An 18,273-nucleotide genomic window follows, 5' to 3' on the forward strand; every position below is an offset into this window, starting at 1 on the left:
ACTCCTTAAGACCTGAGACTTCGCGTGTGTGTTGGGCCTGATGAAACCAGATGGTTTAAACCGGCGGTGTTGGCGCACGCCTTTAATCCCAGCACTCCGGCGGCGGAGCCAGGTGGATCTGTTAGTTCGGTTCGAGGCCAGCCGGCTCTACAGAGCGCGTTCAGGACACAAAAAACCCTGTTTCAAAAAAAAACAGAAAAGTCAGGCGTGGTGGTGTGCGCCTTTAATCCCCGCATTTGGGAGGCAGACGGCAGGCAGGCCAGCCTGGTCTGCAGAGCGAATCCAGGACAACCAAGATAACACAGAGAAACCCTGTCTCGGAAAAACTAAAACACTCCGGGTGTGATGGCGCACGCCTTTAATCTCAGCACTCGGGAGGCAGAGGCAGGCGGATCTCTTGAGTTCGAGGCCACCTTGGTCTACAAAGCCAGTCCAGGACAGCCAAGGCTACAGAGAAACCCTGTCTTGAAAAAAAAAAAGAAAGAAAGAAAAAAAGAAAAACTAAAATACACACAGAGGAAAAATTTTAAAAGGGGGGGGGGGCTGGAGAGATGGCTCAGAGATTAAGAGCACTGAGTACTCTTCCAGAGGTCCTGAGTTCAATACCCAGCAACCACATGGGGCTCACAACCATCTGTAATGTGATCTGACCCTTTTCTGGCCTGTAGGTGTACATGCAGGCAGAGCGCTGTATACATAATAATAAATAAATAAATCTTAAAAAAAAAAAAAAAAAGAAAGAAAGAAAAGTAGGTTGTTTATGACCTAACAAGAGCAAAGATCCAAGTGTGGCTAAATATTTCCCCGTTTTGTCACTAATAATAGGTGCCTCAGCATAGCCAATCACAGACGGCTTTAGCATTTGATTTCTTCCTCTTATTTTACAGATGTTTTTACCTCATAGATGCTGTAGGTAAGGACAATATTTATGTTTGCACGCACCAGCCCTGTGTTATTCCCAGGCAATACTTATACGTATAAAATTTAAAAAATTTTAAATCCAAATTTTTCTATTATAATTGTGTGTGTATATGAGTGAATGTGCCCCACAGAGTACGTGTAGTGGTCAGAGGACAGTATTGTGGAGTTGGCTCTTTTCTTCCACATTTACATGGACATGGAGATTGAACATAGGCACTTTACCCACTAAGATGTCTTGCTTGCCACCATTTTGGAGAAAGGTTCTCATGTCATCCAGCCTGGCCTTGAACTCACTGTTTGTCTTGTAATCTTGGCATTGGGAAGATAGAGGCAGGAGGACCATGAGTTCAAGGCCAGCCTCTACTACATAGCAAGTTGGTGGACAGCCTGGAATGGCTGCTCTTCCAAGGAATTTGGGCTCAATTCCCAGCACCCACATTAACACTCATAGCGTCTGTAATTGTAGTTCTGGTCTCCTCAGGCCCTTCACACACGTGGTACACAGACACACATGCACACTGGACACCCACACATAAAAGAATAAAATAAAAAGGTGTAGAAGACTAGCCGGGCGGTGGTGGCGCACACCTTTAATCCCAGCACTCAGGAGGCAGAGGCAGGTGGATCTCCACGAGTTCGAGGCCAGGCTAGGCTACATACAGAGAAACGTTGTCTCAAAAAAACAGAAGGAAAAAAAAAAAAAAAACGGTGTAGCAGATGACTCTTGATTGTGTAGAGGAAAAGGGGAGGGTACTCCAGGCGGAGGAAACAGGAAGTTCAAAGACCAGAAGGGAATGGTAAGCTGTGCTGGATTCATGAGCAAAAGAAACATGATTTCCCAGAGTCTCGTTTTTTTCACCTGGAGGGTTTTCCATGAGTGTGAGCAGTATGGAACCCTGCCTTGCACACACCAACAAAACACTTTGTTTCAGCTTGTAGTTTTGAGGCACCTTTAACCCAGAGTTTGCTTTTGTTTCCTGGTTTCACAATAAAACCTCTGCCTGGTGGCCTGACGTCATTCATTCCCGGCTGATGAGCCACCAGGTGCATGATGAGCAAGTGCGTTTCATACGGGTATGTTCAAGATGCAAATCTGATAAAGCAGTGTCTGGTGTACTATTGCTCCGGTTTCAGGCTGTGGCCATGAAACCCCGTTATTCTATAGATGCTTGGGTTTTTCCTGTTTGTTTTGGTTTCGGGTTTTGTTATGGTTTTGGTGGTTTTTTGGTTTTGTTTGTTTTGTGATGTTACTTTTACTAAAGGGCACCACAAAGCAGCTCTTTCAAAAGCTGCTGGTTGCAGCAAATCGTGGTCTCGTGTTCGTTCACACTGAAAGCCGGGACAGACCATGGCATGACCCGAGATAATAATACTGGTTTCTTTGATCTGCAGAACAATGCGTGGCTTCTTTAGAGTGTTTTCTAGAACAGATAATAGAGCACAGTGGGACGAAAGTTGCACTTAGACTCTGACCTGGAACTCATCTTTTCCCTTCTGTTTGTTTGTTTCTGGGTGTTTTGTTTTATTTATTTAATATTTTGATTTTTCGAGACAGAGTCTCTCTGTGTTAGCCTTGGCTGTCCTGGACTCAATTTGTAGACCAGGCTGGCCTCAAACTCACAGCGATCCACCTGCCTCTGCTTCCCAAGAGCTGGGATTAAAGGCGTGCACCACCACACTCAGTGGGTGTTTTGTTCTGTTTTTGGTTGATTTTTTTTTTTTTTTTTTGAGACATGGTTTCTCCGTGTAGCTCTGCTGTACTGGACACACTTTGTAGATCAGGCTGTCCTGGAACTCAGATCTGCTGGGATTACAGGCATGCACCCAGATCTGTTTTTGTTTTTTGAGATGGGTTTTCTCCGTGTATCCCTGGTTGTACTGGAATTCTCTCTGTAAATCAGGCTGGCCTCGAACTCAGATGTCTTCCTGCCTCTGTCTCCCAAGTGCAGGATGAAAGGCAGGCATGAGCTACCACCGGTGGCCTTCCTTTTTCTGTGCTTTAGCCATCAGGAGCTAATAGGAGGGTAAGGAGGAGAGCTGTTGGTTCCCTCCCAGGGTCTGTGATCTTGTGAGTAGCTTGTACAGGCAGCAAAAAGTAAGACTTCAGACCACCTGTGTGAAGTGTTCAGGGAGTAGGAATCATTGTCCTGGTGCAGGCTGGTACATGACTCCAACTCTGCTAACAATGTCTGTGAATCCAAACCCTGCTGAGTCTGCAAAGCCTTCTAGGAGCCACACAGATGCTGGTGCTGGCTTCCCACACACACTGACTGCAACCAGTGGTTGGTAAATGACAGGCTCGGGGATTCCGCAAAGCTTGCAGAGAACTCAGATTCTTCCTGGAGAGCTGCAAACAGACTAAGTGGAACTCAAATATCCAGAGTTCTTGTTGCTTGGCATCTCCAATACATGTTTAAATGTCCAAATATGAACAAATTCATAGTAATATTATATCAGAGCCTGGATTCCACCCCCACCCAACCCCAGGAACATTGAATGTTAGAGCAAACCCTATAATTTGGGAAAAATAAGTCAGATATTAAAGCCAAGAAACCTCTACTAGCCATCTTGCTGAAAATTTCTTTGAATAATTTGTTGCTGAAAATTTTACTTTGAAAATATTTTATTTTTTGAAACAGGGTTTTACTATGTAGTTTTGGCTGGCTTGAAACTCGCCATGTAGACCGGTGGGCCTCACACTCACCTGCCTCTGATTTCCAAGTGCTGGAATTAAAGTATGCACGAGAATGGCCAGCCTTATTTATTTATTTACAGACAAGATTTCTCTGTGTAGCCCTGGCTGTCCTGGAACTCACACTGTAGACCAGGCTGGCCTCGAACTTAAAAGTCTGCCTGCCTCTGCCTTCCGAGTAGACCAGGCTGGCCTCGAACTCACAGTGATCCACCTGCCTCTGCCTCCCAAGTGCTAGGATTAAAGGCTGACTATCGCGAACATTCTGAACTGGGGCTCGAAAGCAAGCTCAGCCAGTGAGCTACTAAGTGTGAATCTTGAGGACCTGAACTCAGAGCCTCGGCAGCCACATTAGGTGCAAGCATACTGGCACTCCCTTGTGATCCCAGTGTCGGGAAAGCAGAGGCAGATGGCTCCTTGATGCTTACTGACTAACCAACTTCACCTAACTGGCAAGCTCCAGGTCCAAAAGATAGTCTCATGGTCTCCAAACACAAGGTGAACAGCCTCTGAGGAGTGTAACTGAGGTCATTATAAATATACACATGTGCACACACGTAACGCTTTATTTTATATGTTTGAGTATTTTACCTGCATGTGTATATGTGCACCACATGTATAGGCAAGAAGAGGGCATCCAATCCCCTAGAGCTGAAGTTATGAATGGTTGTGGAAGAACTAGTCATCTGCAAAGGCAGCAAGTGTTCTTTACTGCTAAGCCATCTCTCCAGACCCGAGAGAGAGAGAGAGAGAGAGAGAGAGAGAGAGAGAGAGAGAGAGAGGAGAATAAGCCAGATGTGGTGGCGCACGCCTTCAATCCCTGCACCCAGGAGGCAGAGGCAGGTGGATCTCTGTAAGTTTGAGGCCAGCCTGGTCTACAGAGTGAGTCCAGGACAACAGAGGCTACACAAAGAAACCCTGTCTTGGAAAAAACAAAACAAACAAAAATAATGAATATATTAAGACTATCTAAGCCGGGCATGGTGGCACAGCACTCAGGGAGGCAGAGGCAAGCAGATGGATCTCTATGTGTTTGAGGCCAGCCGAGTCTGCAAAGTGAGTGCAGGACAGCCAAGGCTAACACAGAGAAACCCTGTCTCGAAAAACAAAAACAAGGGGCTGGAAAAATGGCGCAGAGATTAAAAGCACTAGCTGCTCATCCAAAGGTCCTGAGTTCAATTCCCAGAAACCACTGGTGGCATATAGCCATCTTTAATGGAATCTGATGTCCTCTTCTATCTGATGCTCTCTTCTGCCATGCAGGAATACATATAATAGAGTGCTTACACACACACACACACACACACACACACACACACACACACACACACACACACACACCCCACATATGTGGTTTTTTTGTTTGGTTTGGTTTTTCAAGACAGGGTTTCTCTGTATAGCCTTGGCTGTCTTGAACTCACTTTGTAGACCAGGCTGGCCTCGAACTCACAGTGATCCACCTGCCTCTGCCTCCCGAGTGCTGGGATTAAAGGTGGGTGCCACCACACCTGACTTTAAAAAAGTTTTAAAGAAATAAAAACAAAAACAAGACAAAAGAACAACTAATGATGTCTTTCAGTTTGGATCTACATCAGTTTTTCTTTTCTTTTCTTTTTTTTTTTTTTTTTCTTGCAGAGACAGGGTTTCTCTGTGTAACAGCTCTGGTTGTGCTGGACTCTCTTTGTAGACCAGGCTGGTCTCGAACTCACATAGTAGCATCAGTTTTTCTCTCTCTCTTTTAAAGATTTATTTATTTACTATTATGTACGCAGTGCTCTGCCTGCATGTGTGTCTGCAGGCCAGAAGAGGGCATTAGATCATATTATAGATGGTTGTGAGCCACCATGTGGTTGCTGGGAGTTGGACTCAGGACCTCTGGAAGGACAGTCAGTGCTGTTACCCTCTGAGCCATCTCTCCAGCCCCAGTTTTTCTAATTATGTCAGTAATCAAGTCAAGTATTAAAATACATTCTTAGACTCAGATAGACTTCACATTACTTAATAACAAAAGTTAGAAAATCTAGATCCAAATATTATTTATAATACTAGTACTTGGAAAAGGCTGATGCAGGAGGATAGTGAGTTTGAGACATATAAACAGCTTCATTAAGAGGTGGAAGAGGGAAGAAAGAGAAGGAAGAGGAAGAATAAGAAAGAAGAAGAAGGCTAGGTGTGGTGGCGCAAACCTTTAATCTCAGCACTCGGGAGGCAGAGGCAGGTAGCACTGTGAGTTCGAGGCCAGCCTAGTCCAGGACAGCCAAGGTTATGCAGAGAAACCCTGTCTTGGAACACAAAAACAAGTAAACAAAAAATGTGTGAAGCAGGCAAAACACCAATGCATATAAATATATACATATATATTGTTTGTTTGTTTCTTGAGACAGGGGTTCTCTGTGTAGCCCTGGCTGTCCTGGACTCACTTTATAGAGCAGGCTGGCCTCAAACTCACAGAGATCCACCTGCCTCTGCCTCCGGAGTGCTGGGATTAAAGGTGTTTGCCGCCATGCCCAGCAATAAAATTATTTTTTAAAAAAATATTATATTTTATTTCCTTCATCTTTTTTCAACTTTTTGCTTTGGTTTGGTTTGGTTTTTGGAGACAGGGTTTCTCTGTGTAACAGTGCTAACTGTCCTGGAACTCATTCTGTAGACCAGGATAGCCTTGAACTCACAGAGATCCGCCTGCCTCTGCCTCCTAAGTGCTAGGATTAAAGGCGTGTGCTAGCACGGCCCAGCTTTTTTCTCAACTGTTTTAAGTTGCTCATTTCTATATATGATTTATAAAAGTTTATTAAGAATTTGTGGGTTGGGTGTGGTGGCACGCACCTTTAATCCCAGCACTTGGGAGGCATAGACAGGCAGATCGCTGTGAGTTCGAGGCCAGCCTGGTCTACAAAGTGAGTCCAGGACAGTCAAGGATACACAGAGAAACCCTATCTTGAAAAACCAACAAAAAAAAGAAAAAAAAATTTTTTTTTTGTTTTGGTTTTTCAAGACAGGGTTTCTCCATGTTATTTTAGCTGTAGACCAGGCTGGCCTCGAACTCACAGCAATCTGCCTACCTCTGCCTCCCAAGTGCTGGGATTAAAAGCATGTGCCACCACACCTGGCTGCAAATACAAGTTGTTATGTACGCTCTTGGCTAGATGTTTTTTACTATAAGGCCTGATAAAAGTGATGAAGACGCTCTTTGGTGATTTTAAGAAATCTCAACAGGGGCTACACATACATTTTAGTTGGTGAGTTGTGTGATGCTCTGGGTCTGATCCCCTATATCACATAAACGGGGTACGGCAGTGCATACCTATAAGGTGTAGGCAAGGGGATTAAGTGGTGAAGGTCTTTATTGGCTACTATATAACAAGTTTAGACTTGTCTTAGGGTTTCTATTACTGTGATTAAAACAATATGATGCCGTGTGACACGATTATTCCTGGGAGGACACAACACACACACACATCTACTCACCCTAGGTAGGCAGCCTATGACAGACCAAAGAACAGGTGGCAGCAAAGTTTAATGAGCTTTATTGGGATTACTTACAGGAATGTGGGTGAAGGGTTCTTGGGGAAGTAGAAATGACTCCAAGACAGCTGCATCATCAAAGCCCACCCGGCATGGATGATGCTCACAAAGGCTGGGAGCCTGGGGCACAGTGCGAAGCCTGTAGGCAAATCAATGCATTGGAGAGTGTGTCCCTTCCAAGTGACTCACTTGATCTAAGCATCTTCCAGGCAGCTTGGCTTGTCTGAGAGTGTCTTTTTTTACTGGGGGTGGGGGTGGAGGGGAGTGGAGGTGGGTGGAGGGGGTCGAGGGCAGCAGGGGAAAAGACACCTCGTGAATCTGCTCAATATCAGAGACTTCCTGAGGCTATCTATTGTTTGGTTTGGTTTGGTTTGGTTTTTGGGACAGAGTTTCTCTGTGTAAGCCTGGATGCCCTGGAACTCACACTGTAGACTAAGCTGTTCTGAAACTCATAAATGCTCTTGCTTCTGCCAGGATTAAAGGTGGGTGCCACCATGACCAGAGACTATTTTGAGTCCTGTCTTGAGCATTCTCCCTATAAGATAGATCGTTTCAATCCCTGAAGAAACTGCTACACAACATCTTACCAAAAGCAACTTACTTGGGAAGAAAGAAATGGGTTTATTTCAGCTCAGAGGTCAGTATCACAGTAGCTCATTGAAGAAAGTCAGGGCAGTGGGGGGGGTGTGTGGCTCACACCTGTAAACCCACCACTGGGGAGGCAGAGGCAGGCAGATCTCTGAATTTGAGGACAGCCTGATCTACAGAGTGAGTTCCAGGACAGCCAGGGCTACACAGAGAAACTCTGTCTCGAGAAAACAAAAGAAAAGGAAAAAAGTCAAGACAGGAACTCAAGGCCATGAAAAGAAAGCTCCTTCCGGCACTACCCCTGTGGCTTGCTTAGCTTGCTTTCTTTCTTTCTTTCTTGTTTTTTTTTTTTTTTTTTTTTTTTCTTGTTTCTTGTTTTTTGAGACATGGCTTCTTTTCTGTGTAGCCCTGGCTGTCCTGGAACTGTCTTTGTACACCAGGATGGCCTCGAACTCACAGAGATCCACCTGCCTCTGCCTCTCCAGTGCTGGGATTAAAGGCGTGCGCCACCACACCTGGCATAGCCTGCTTTCTTATACTACTTGCCTGGGTTGGCACCACAAAGCTCTACTTGGATTAGTCATTAGCCAACCAAGAAAGTGGTCACATTTTGGGGGGTGTCTCTATGTAGCCCTGGCTGCCCTGGAACTTGTTTTCTGTGAACCAGACTGGCCTCCAACTCAGAGATCCACCTGCCTCTGCCTCCCCAGTGCCGGGATCCAAGGCGTGCACCATCACTGCTGTCCCAGCCTATAGGCCAGTCTTATGGAGGCATCTTCCCACGCGAGAACCCCTCTTCCCAAATTACTGTAGTTTGTATCAAGTTGACATAAAACTAACCAACAGAAGGTTCAAGGCCATTCTGAGGGGGGCAGGGAGGCACTTACCAGTAGGAGGGCCATCATGGCAGGGCTGAATTCTGGCAATTCCTTCTACTCTTCTGACCCAACGTTCTCTTCCAAGGACTGTAGAAATCCCAAATGACAGAAAGGAACATGCTTCTCTGTGGTACAGCCAAGAGCCAGTTTCCTATGGGAGATGAGTCACATGCTGGTGGGACTGGGAGAACTGAATTGACATTCCTTCACATTCCATCTTCCCACTCCTCTTCCCACTGCTCTGCTCTGGCTCCTGGCCCCACTATGACATTGTAACTCCAGGAGCATGTGACGATAAAACTTGCCCAAGCCACTCCAGGTTAAGTCTCTTAACGTAGAGGGAAAGCGTGATCTGCCTCCTTAGCTGTGGTTCTTATTGGTGAAGCCTTGTGCGTGGTGGTGCGGAGTGAAGATCAGTGATGTGAGCCTCACAGATCCTAACATCACCCGAGACCTGACCTCTAGCTCCTGACGTCCCCACTATGGCGGACTGTATTTTGAACTGTGAACTAGGAGAAGCCCTTTGTCATTTAAGTTGATCTCGTCAGAATATTTTATCACTAACATGAGAGAAGAAACTAAGAGCTGGAGAGATGGCGCAGCAGTTAAGAGCACTTCTTGCTCTTCTAGAGGACCGGAGTTCAATATTCAGCCCCACGTCTGGTGTCTCACCGCCACCTGTAACTATAGCTCTGGGATGTCCCTCTTCTGGCCTCTACCTGCGCGCGCACACAGCATACATTCACATAACCGTGCACACATACATATAAATAAAAAAAATTTTAAATCTTTTAAAGAAAGAAACGAAGGGCTGGGTGGTGGTGCTGCATGCCTTTAATCCTAGCACTTGGGAGGCAAAGGCAGGTGGCCTGCTTGCAGAGTGAGTTCCAGGACAGCCAAGGCTACACAGAGAAGCCCTGTCTCAAGAAACCAAAACCAAAAAAATATCTCCATATGTCCTCCTGAAGTGCCAGCTTCTGAGTGGGTACGTGGACTCTGTCTACTTGGGTTTATGTATGTGGGTGTTTTGCGTTCATGTGTCTGGGCTTCATATGCATGCAGAAAAGGGCATGGGATTCCCTAGAACTGGAGTGAGAGATGCTTGCTAGCTGCCACCTGGGTGCTGAGAATTGAATCTGGGTCCCCTGGAAGATTAAGTAGTGCTTTTAGCTACTGAGCCATTTATCTAGCCTCTGTTTATTTTGAATGTTGAGATAGGGTCTTATGTTGAGTTTGCTCTGCAGCCAAGCCTAAGTCTGAATTCTTGAGCCTCCTACCTTCACCTCTGAACTTCTGGGGTTACAGACATTCGTTACCCTTCTGGCTCATAGAACCATTTACTGCTCTGCATTTCCCTTCCTTCGTCACTATGCCTATTTCAAGCAGGCACAGAATTGAAAAGGGTTCCTATGACTGTAGGCAGTCTGGAAGACCTGGGCACTTCTGAGTTGGCAGCATGGGGCCTGCTGACCCGTTATGCAAAGAGGCCCACTTATGAAACTGTGTGAAGAAAACTAGTGAAAGCTGCCTGTCTTCAAAGCTCAAGAAGAATGTGATGAGGGAGCTGGAGAGTGGTTAAGAGCATTGTCTGCTCTTCCAAAGGGCCTGGGTTCGATTCCCAGCACCCACATGGCAGCTCATAACTGTCTGTAATTCCAGTTCCAAGGAATCTGATATCTTCATACCAATGCATATGAAAGAAAATTAAATAAATTATTAAAAGCAGAGTCTCCTTTTTTTAAAAAAGGGATTGTGATGAGCTCTTCAAGGCTAACGGTTTTGGCTTTTTAGCAAGCCATGCAAAGTGGTTTAACTGATTAGTTTCTGTATATCCTACTCCCCAGAGCCTGGAAATGCTAATTTATCCAGGGGGTAAAAGGTCTTGCAGATGTAATTAAAGATTTTTTTTGTTTGTTTGTTTTTGTTTTTTGTTTTTTTGTTTTTTGAGACAGGGTTTCTCTGTGTAGCCTTGGCCATCCTGGACTCACTTTGTAGACCAGGCTGGCCTCGAACTCACAGTGATCCACCTGTCTCTGCCTCCCGAGTGCTCGGATTAAAGGCATTCGCCACCACGCCCGGCTTAATTAAGGATTTTAAAACAAGACAATAAAAGCCAATAGTCCCTGCCTGGAATTCTAACATACACTCCCATTATTGCGTTTTAGATTTGTTTTATTATTTTTCAAATTATATATGTATTTATATCTTTGTGGGGGGTATGTGCATGTGGGTGAGGTGACCTCAGAGGCCAGATGAGGGTATCAGATCCCCTTTCCAGCTCACCAGCTCGCTGTGGTTATATTTTTGAGAGAGGGTTTCATTGTAGCCCACATGGCCTCAAAATCACTGTGTGGTCAAGGATGCAGAAGTTAACACAAAACACTATTAGCGAAGCTACAAATGTCGCTAAGGGTCACAAGTTCTGGGTCATTTTGAAATGGATCGCATCATTTCAAGCCACCCTCAATTCTTTTTTCTTCTATTACTCTGTGATTTCGAGGCCAGCCTGGTCTACAAAGAGAGTCCAGGACAGCCAGGCCTACTCAGAGAAACCCTGTCTCAAAACACAAAACAAAACGAAATGTTAAATCATTCTTTGTTCTGTGTGCCCATACAAACCATTGTTTGCTGATTCCTTAGTCTCGCCTTTGTCCAACATCCAAGAAGACCAGTCAGCCCACTCCTCCCTTGTGCTGCTCCCAAGCCTCCTCCTGCCTGGGAAGAAGCTCACAAAGCCTGGCAGTCACCATGCCCTACTCCTACTCTCTTTCCAGAAGGTCAGGTCCCATTTCAGGGTCTGCGCTCTCCTCAGTCACCAGTCGTTCCCCTGGAGTGCTTGTGGATGCGTGTTCTCTTCACCTGGCTGTTACTTGGCATTTGGGTCTTTTGGGAAGAGGACTATGTTTCAAGAGTCTTTTCTTACACTTTCCGAATGGAAATTATGCTCCATTAACATAGGACACCTCTTTCCAGCACAGGCATTGCTTGTGCTAAGGGCACATTCTACCACTGCTGAGCCACACTCCCCGCCCTGCACTCTCACCCATTACAGTGTCTGCCCCAACCCGTAATCATGTATTATTTGATTTTGCTGGCGGTTTTCCGGAAGTCAGGGATCTTGTCTGCTTTCTTCAAGTTGAAAGTTGAGCACCCAGAAGGTACCTGGCACACTGTGGGTGGTCCCAGGACTTGTGCTCAGTGAAAGGACCATCTCCATCATCCCTCAGCTACCCCGGCAGTCTCGGCAGAAGCTTTCTGACATACACAGCTGGAAGCTGAAGGTGCTCTGGCAGTTCGCTGGGCACCTCCTGCCTGTCTGAGGTTCTTCTCAGGGGTTCTGCCCTGAGCGAATTCCAGCACTTGGTGGATGCTTTGTGCTCAGCAACCTGCTTTGCATTTCCTCTCTGGTGCCCTTCTTCTGAGGTGAATCAGCCCCCCATAACGAGGGTGACCCCTCACTCCAGTAAGTCGGACCAGTTTTTCCACCTGGAGTTGCCTAAGATCTTAAGGTCATAGCAGTTAAGTCAGCTACCTTTCAGGAATGCTAGGGCCATGTCCAGAGGCCAAGAGAAACTTGAGACACAAGGCAGCCTTCAGAGAAGCCCGGCCCTGCCTGCAGTTCTCTGTGTGCTGTGTTTCACTCTCCACAGGGGAACTCCTTTTGGAGTTACAGTTCGGAAGGATAAATCTAGGGCTGGGATACAGCTCACTGATAGAATGTGTGGTTGGTATGTGTAAAGCCCCAGGTTCCATCCCCAGAAAGAGAAAACAGCTGAGGCAGGAGAATTGATTGAGTCCAGGAGTTTGAGAATAGCCTTGGTAACATAGGGTGGTCTGCCCCCTATCTAAGGAAAACAATAACATTCAATTATTTGGGTACACTAGCCACGATCCAAGTGCTCAGAAGCCATGTGAAACTGGCTGCTACCAACTGGACACTACAGCTGTAGGACCTTTCAACTACTGCACACAATTTGCTGGGCAGTGGTAGCACATGCTTTAAATCCCAGCACTTGAGAAGCTGAGGCAGGTGAATCTCTGAGAACTTGAGGCCACCCTGGGCTACATAATTAGTTCTAGAACAGTCATGGCTACACAGAAAAAAACAGTCTTGAAATAAAAAAAAAATTATATGAAACATAAGTGTTTTAGACGCAAACCCTATTCATCATGCTTCACCAGTTTTCATTTGTTTTGTTGTTTGTTGTTTGTTTTGGTTTTTCGAAACAGGGTTTCTCTGTGTAGCCTTGGCTGTCCTGGACTTGCTTTGTAGACCAGGCTGGCCTCAAACTCACAGCGATCTGCCTGCCTCTGCCTCCTGAGTGCTGGGATTAAAGGTGTGTGCCACCACATTGGGCAACCAGTTTTCATTTTAATTACAGAATTTAGCTAGGCTTGATGGCACACTGCTGTAATCCCAGCATGTAGGAGGTGGAGGGCAGGGTCAGTATCTCACCAGTTTTCAAAGGCAGCCTGAGCTATGAGACCCATACAGTAAGCAAACACAATGGCAGAATTTACACGTAAGCATGTAATTTCTTTTCAGTGCTGGGAATTACCCACAAGCCTTTGTATGCCAAGAAAGCTTTCTGCCACTGAGCCACACCCCAGCCTCTCACTATAAATCCTCTAACATGTCAGTTTGAGACTCCTTTCCCAGAGAGAGCCTCCAAAATCAGCCTGATGTGTTTCCTTTCCAGTTAGTGTTCTGCATTTTTTCCCACTTCGCAGTATCCTAGAGCTCTTCATATGAGAATACCTGTGTATCTCAGGCTGAGGTGGAATTTTGGAGCAGGAGCATTTGCATAGCACAGACAAGGCTCTGAGTTTGACCTTCAGTATTGCAAGGAAAATGTTTCTTTTTTCTTTTCTTTTTTTTCTTTTCTTTTTTTTTTTTTTTTTTTTTTTGTTGTTGTTGTTGTTGTTTTTGGTTTTGGTTTTTTTTGGTGGGGTTTTGAGACAGGGTTTCTCTGTGTATCTTTGACTGTACTGGACTTGCTTTGTAGACCAGGCTGGCCTCGAACTCACATCAATCAGCCTGCCTCTGCCTCCTGAGTGTTGGCATTACAGGCGTGTGCCACCGTCCACCTGCCTGGTCTGGAATTGTTGTAGAGTAAGCCACAGCTTTAGTTATTTAGCAGTTTCCCTCCTGGTGTTCATTTGTATCTCCTTTTTCTTGGATTTTGAATAGTAATGAATGCAAACAGCCTGGCACTTCGGTCTGTATGCATTTTTCTATGGTTCATACCAAGAAGTGGAATTGCTAGGTCACAGAATGATACACTAATACTCCTGGGGCTTGGCACACCCACCTAGAATGCCTCTCTACATGACTAATTCCTATTCAGCAAGCCCAATCAAGTGGCATGCCTTTGTGGTAGGTGGTCCTTTCTGCCTCAGTTTACTCATGAGACTGTCTATCCACATCTCATCAGTGGTGCATACATAGGGCTTAGCCTTATTTCTCTATATAGTCCCCAAATCTAGCATAGAGTTTAGTATAAAGCAAAAATCCTATTGTTCCCTTGGCTGAATAAACAAACAAACAAATGAAGGTGCAGTGGTTAGGACATTCCAGAGACTCTCGGTGACTCTGAGTGTCCTGAAAGTTGGCTGTGGTTCAGCCTGCCACCTGGGACTGAGAGCGAAGTTGCTTCTTACTGGGTTTCTGACGTTGGCATCTCATCTTGAACTGTAGAGGTTGGGGGATGACAGTGATGAAGCACTGTGTGGTTCACAGGGCATAGAAATCTGAACCCCTGGGGTGGTAGTAGCTGGGGGTTTCCTTTTCACCTACAGCCCAAACGCTCTGTCCTTTGCCTCTTCCCAGTACCTTAGGGACACTTAAGATCAGCTGCAACAATTCCAGATTCGAACCCAAGGGAAGCCAGATGTTTTCCACTGCACATCCGCTTCTCCCTGAGGTCTGAACAGCCTTGTTTCCCGAGGAGCCTCTATAGCCCGAGTTCCCTACATCCCAGAGCCTGGCTGCCAACTTTATTTTTAATGAGGTTTTAATAGGCTGCTTCTGTAATTAATTTCATTCTTGTATTTTCACACTTTCTAGGTGCCTAAATGCCCCCAGGCACTAGGTGGGATGTTAACTGATTCTAAACAATGCAAAGCTCTATGGCTGTGATGAGACATTTCCCAAGCCCCTCTCATTTGCGTTGTTTTACAATCATTAATTAGCTGGGGCACATGGCCCAGTGGGAGGTCAGCCGGGTTACTTTTCAGGTTTTATAGAAGCAGAAACAGATAAGGAGAAACGGTTTGCCCAAGCCCTGAGAGAGTGGGTGTTGAAATTCAGAAACCACATTCTCAGGTTTCAAATCTCCTACTCGAGATTTGCCACATGCGCCAGAGTCCTCGGGCCAAAGGTGATGTGCATCTTTGTGACAGCATGGGCAACTAAAAGAGACAGTTCACCCTCCCAAGTCAGCCCCTAGCAGCTGGTGTTGCTTCTAAGTGATCATCATCCTCAGCAGCACCCCCTCCCCCGCCGCCCCCATTTTGTAAGTGGACTCTGCTGAGCAAAGAATGCGTCAGTGATTCCATCCGGATTTAGAAACAACACGATTTTGCTATTTTTAAAGTTGTCTTTTAAAAATCCGCGCGCACGTACTCACACTTCTAAGGGAGTGGAGTGGGCTAGTTTGGAAATGTACGTGCGGGAAAGAGACCAGCTAGGCTTTCCAGAGCGCGCGGTCCCCTTAGGGGGCGGTGCCCTGGGGCTCTCCAAGCCAGTGAGAATCGTGGCTCCTGGACTCACGACCACTAGCCTGAGACCCCGCTGGCCCGGGTTCTCTCCTGTCTCTCCAGCGCGGAGCATCGCTGTTGGGTCACCAGGCTCAGGAGAGAGCAGGAGGGGCGGGGAAGCCAAGCAGGTGGCGGTTAGGTCAGCTTTAGAACATTCTTGGACCGCTCCAGTGGATATAAATAACAGATCCACAGGCTCTGAAATCCCAAGAGGTTGGGGGTGGGGCAGTGAAGAAGGGATCTATTTAAGGTGGGGTGGCACCGTGACGATTCGGAAAAAAGTCTACACTGGACAAGGAGGTGAGGCTAAGGGATTTAAAGATGAGACCAGGTATAAAATCTGGGACTGTGAACACGGAGTGGGGAGGAGTTCGTGCTTTTTTTGTCCCATGCCCCCACTGCGTGTTTGTCTCGGGTCTCGGAATGCGCGCTAGAGCTGCAAGCTGAGTGGCTCTAGGTAGGCATGGCTTTACAAGTCTCGCTTCTGCGGTGCTGGATAGAGCGATCTTGGGCAAACCGCTGAAGGTATCTGTAAGCCTCATATTCTGACGTCAGCGTGAATCGTAATGTTTAGAAGGAAGGGGGTGGTTGGGAGCCTCCCCTGAGCTAACTTCTTTGATAGGTGCTCTCAGCAAAGAATATGATGTAGCATTGTTCCCTCGTCCCGTCCCAAAGATGAGGGTGCAGGTTTCCTTTCACTCCCACCGGCCTCCCAGGCTCTGCAAAGGTCGGAGAGCTGCAAAGCTCAAATCTAGCTCTCTGATAGCCTCGCGGTTCCACCTTTGATTGTTGGCTCCAGCTCTCTCTGTACCGGGGGGCAGATCCTATTGCTCTCACCCCTAGAGCCACCCGGCGCGGGGATGTTGTCGGTGAGGTTGGGGCGGCAGCCCGGCGGAGAGGGCGGGCCCGGGGGGCAGGGCTTCCCGGGGGAGGGCCTGGCGCGCTCCAGGAGGCGGTGGCTCCGGCCGCAGAGTGGTAGGACTCGGGATCGTGCGTGGCCAGATTCCCTCCAACCCACTGAGGGGCCCTGAGAGGACGCGGTGAGTGACTTGGAGGGGGATGCTGGGCAACACGGCGGCGTGCCCTGGCTCTAGCTCGCTCTTTGGTCGTCCGACTTCTGAAGTTGGCAATGGGACGGACTCCCGCGCGGGAGACCCCGGCTATTGGCTGCCACCGAGCGCAAGGCCATCTCATCTTCTACGCTAATTAGGCGACTCTTCAGGCCAGCCAGGAGTAATGGGGTGTCCAGGTTGGAGCAGCAAACCATCTCTTCGGTCCCCTGGAGAGTCAGTCCCAAAGTGCTCTCCTCGCGTCCGTCCTGAAGTCCTTCTAGGGGTCTCTGTAGAAAGCAGGGATCGCCGCCCCCCCCTCCGCGCCCGCACCTCCACCCTGCTTCGCGCCACCACCAGTATGGCTAGCCCTGGCAGGCAGCGCCCCTTCCCCTCCTCAGTAACCAGCTGGCCTCATTGGCCCCACCTCCCTACCGACACCAAGCTCAACAAGTTTGTCCAAAAAGTCCTAAAGCCTCCATGTCTAGGCCTTGCTATGCCCGTCTGTGTGGCTGGCTCCACCGGCTCGGGAGTTGTTCAACACCGAGCCTTCTGGGATCCGGAGGTGGTTTGTCGAGTGGCACTGTCTATAAGGGTGGAGGCCAAAGACCGGCAGCCCCTGGATTTCAAGATTTGGTGTGGAGGCGCGAGGTTAGGAGTGCGTCACCAGTAAGCAGGCACCTCAGCCGGCAGGTCGGGTTTCCAAAAGTGCCCCTTTGTTATGCCCCTCCCTTGCCTCCTCCCCCTTTCTCTGAGCCACCCCCTCCCCCAGCCTCCCCAAAGGCTGTGCCAGTCTCTTGATTTTTAAGTGCCCCTCTCTGAATCAGCAACCACCCCCCTCCTGCGCCTTCAAGTCCCAGGTCTACAGCCAGACTGGGAGAGACTGCTGGGGAAGCAAACCCTTGGGCGCAGCCTGTGACTCAGGACACGGGACTGGGCTGGGCAGGGTGGCTTTGCTGTCTCTTAGGCCCCTTGTCCCCAGCTCCTGGAAAAGGGTGGAGGCTAGGAGAGGATCGAGGCCTAAGCCTTTAGAGCTCGGGTGGGGAGAGTGGGGTTCTCTCCTGAAGCCCAGAACTCCCAGCTCAGCACCAGTGTTTGAGAGGAGACCCTGCCCTCTCTGACTGCCTAGGTGAAAGGCCTGGCCTGGAAAGATTTTAACTACCTGTTCTTGCTCTCTGAGCTCTTGCTGTGGGTAGGATATCTTTACTCAGATGTGGGTCTCTGCTAATGTCAGGAGGCACAAGATGCCAATCGTCAACAGGGACCAAGGTGCCAGGTCCACCCCCGAACATAGATGAAGCTGGGGTGCCGAGCCTGGCTGTGCCTGGGGCTCCAGCTCGTGTTTGCTCTGTGAGGCCTGAGGGAGCTGTGCCAGGCCTACACACAGCCTGCTCTGTTCTGGGGCCAGGGAGAGGGGATGGGTGGGGGGCAGCTCTCCTGGGAGCCGGGAGCAGGGAGGCTGGAATAGGCAGGGCCCCCAGGCCCTGCATGGTTCACTGGGACAGCTCCAAAGGCCCAGTGATTTATTGCCACTGCTCTTTCTTTTCCCCTTGTGGCTAGCAAGCCGTTCTAGACAAGTGGGACGGGCTCAAGAGGAAACGAGGTGAAGAGCTAATGGGGAGGGGCAGCTTGCTCTGTGTCCAGGGATCTTCATCACCTGTAGGATAATGGGGTCTCTGGGGAGAGGCCTGGTCTCCCCGCTGCCAGCCGAGGTAGGTAGTCAGCTTAGGCCAGGGTTTTCTCAGGGTTGCTGTAGCCAGCAGATTTTCCGGTATTCAAATGGGACATCTTTCTTCTCCTTTCCTTTTTGGTGCTGGGGATGGAAGCTCTGGCCACAAGCACGTTCTGCCTCTAAGCTATG

Source organism: Acomys russatus, chromosome 4 (genome assembly GCF_903995435.1).
Source record: "Acomys russatus chromosome 4, mAcoRus1.1, whole genome shotgun sequence".
NCBI classification, from domain to species: domain Eukaryota; kingdom Metazoa; phylum Chordata; class Mammalia; order Rodentia; family Muridae; genus Acomys; species Acomys russatus.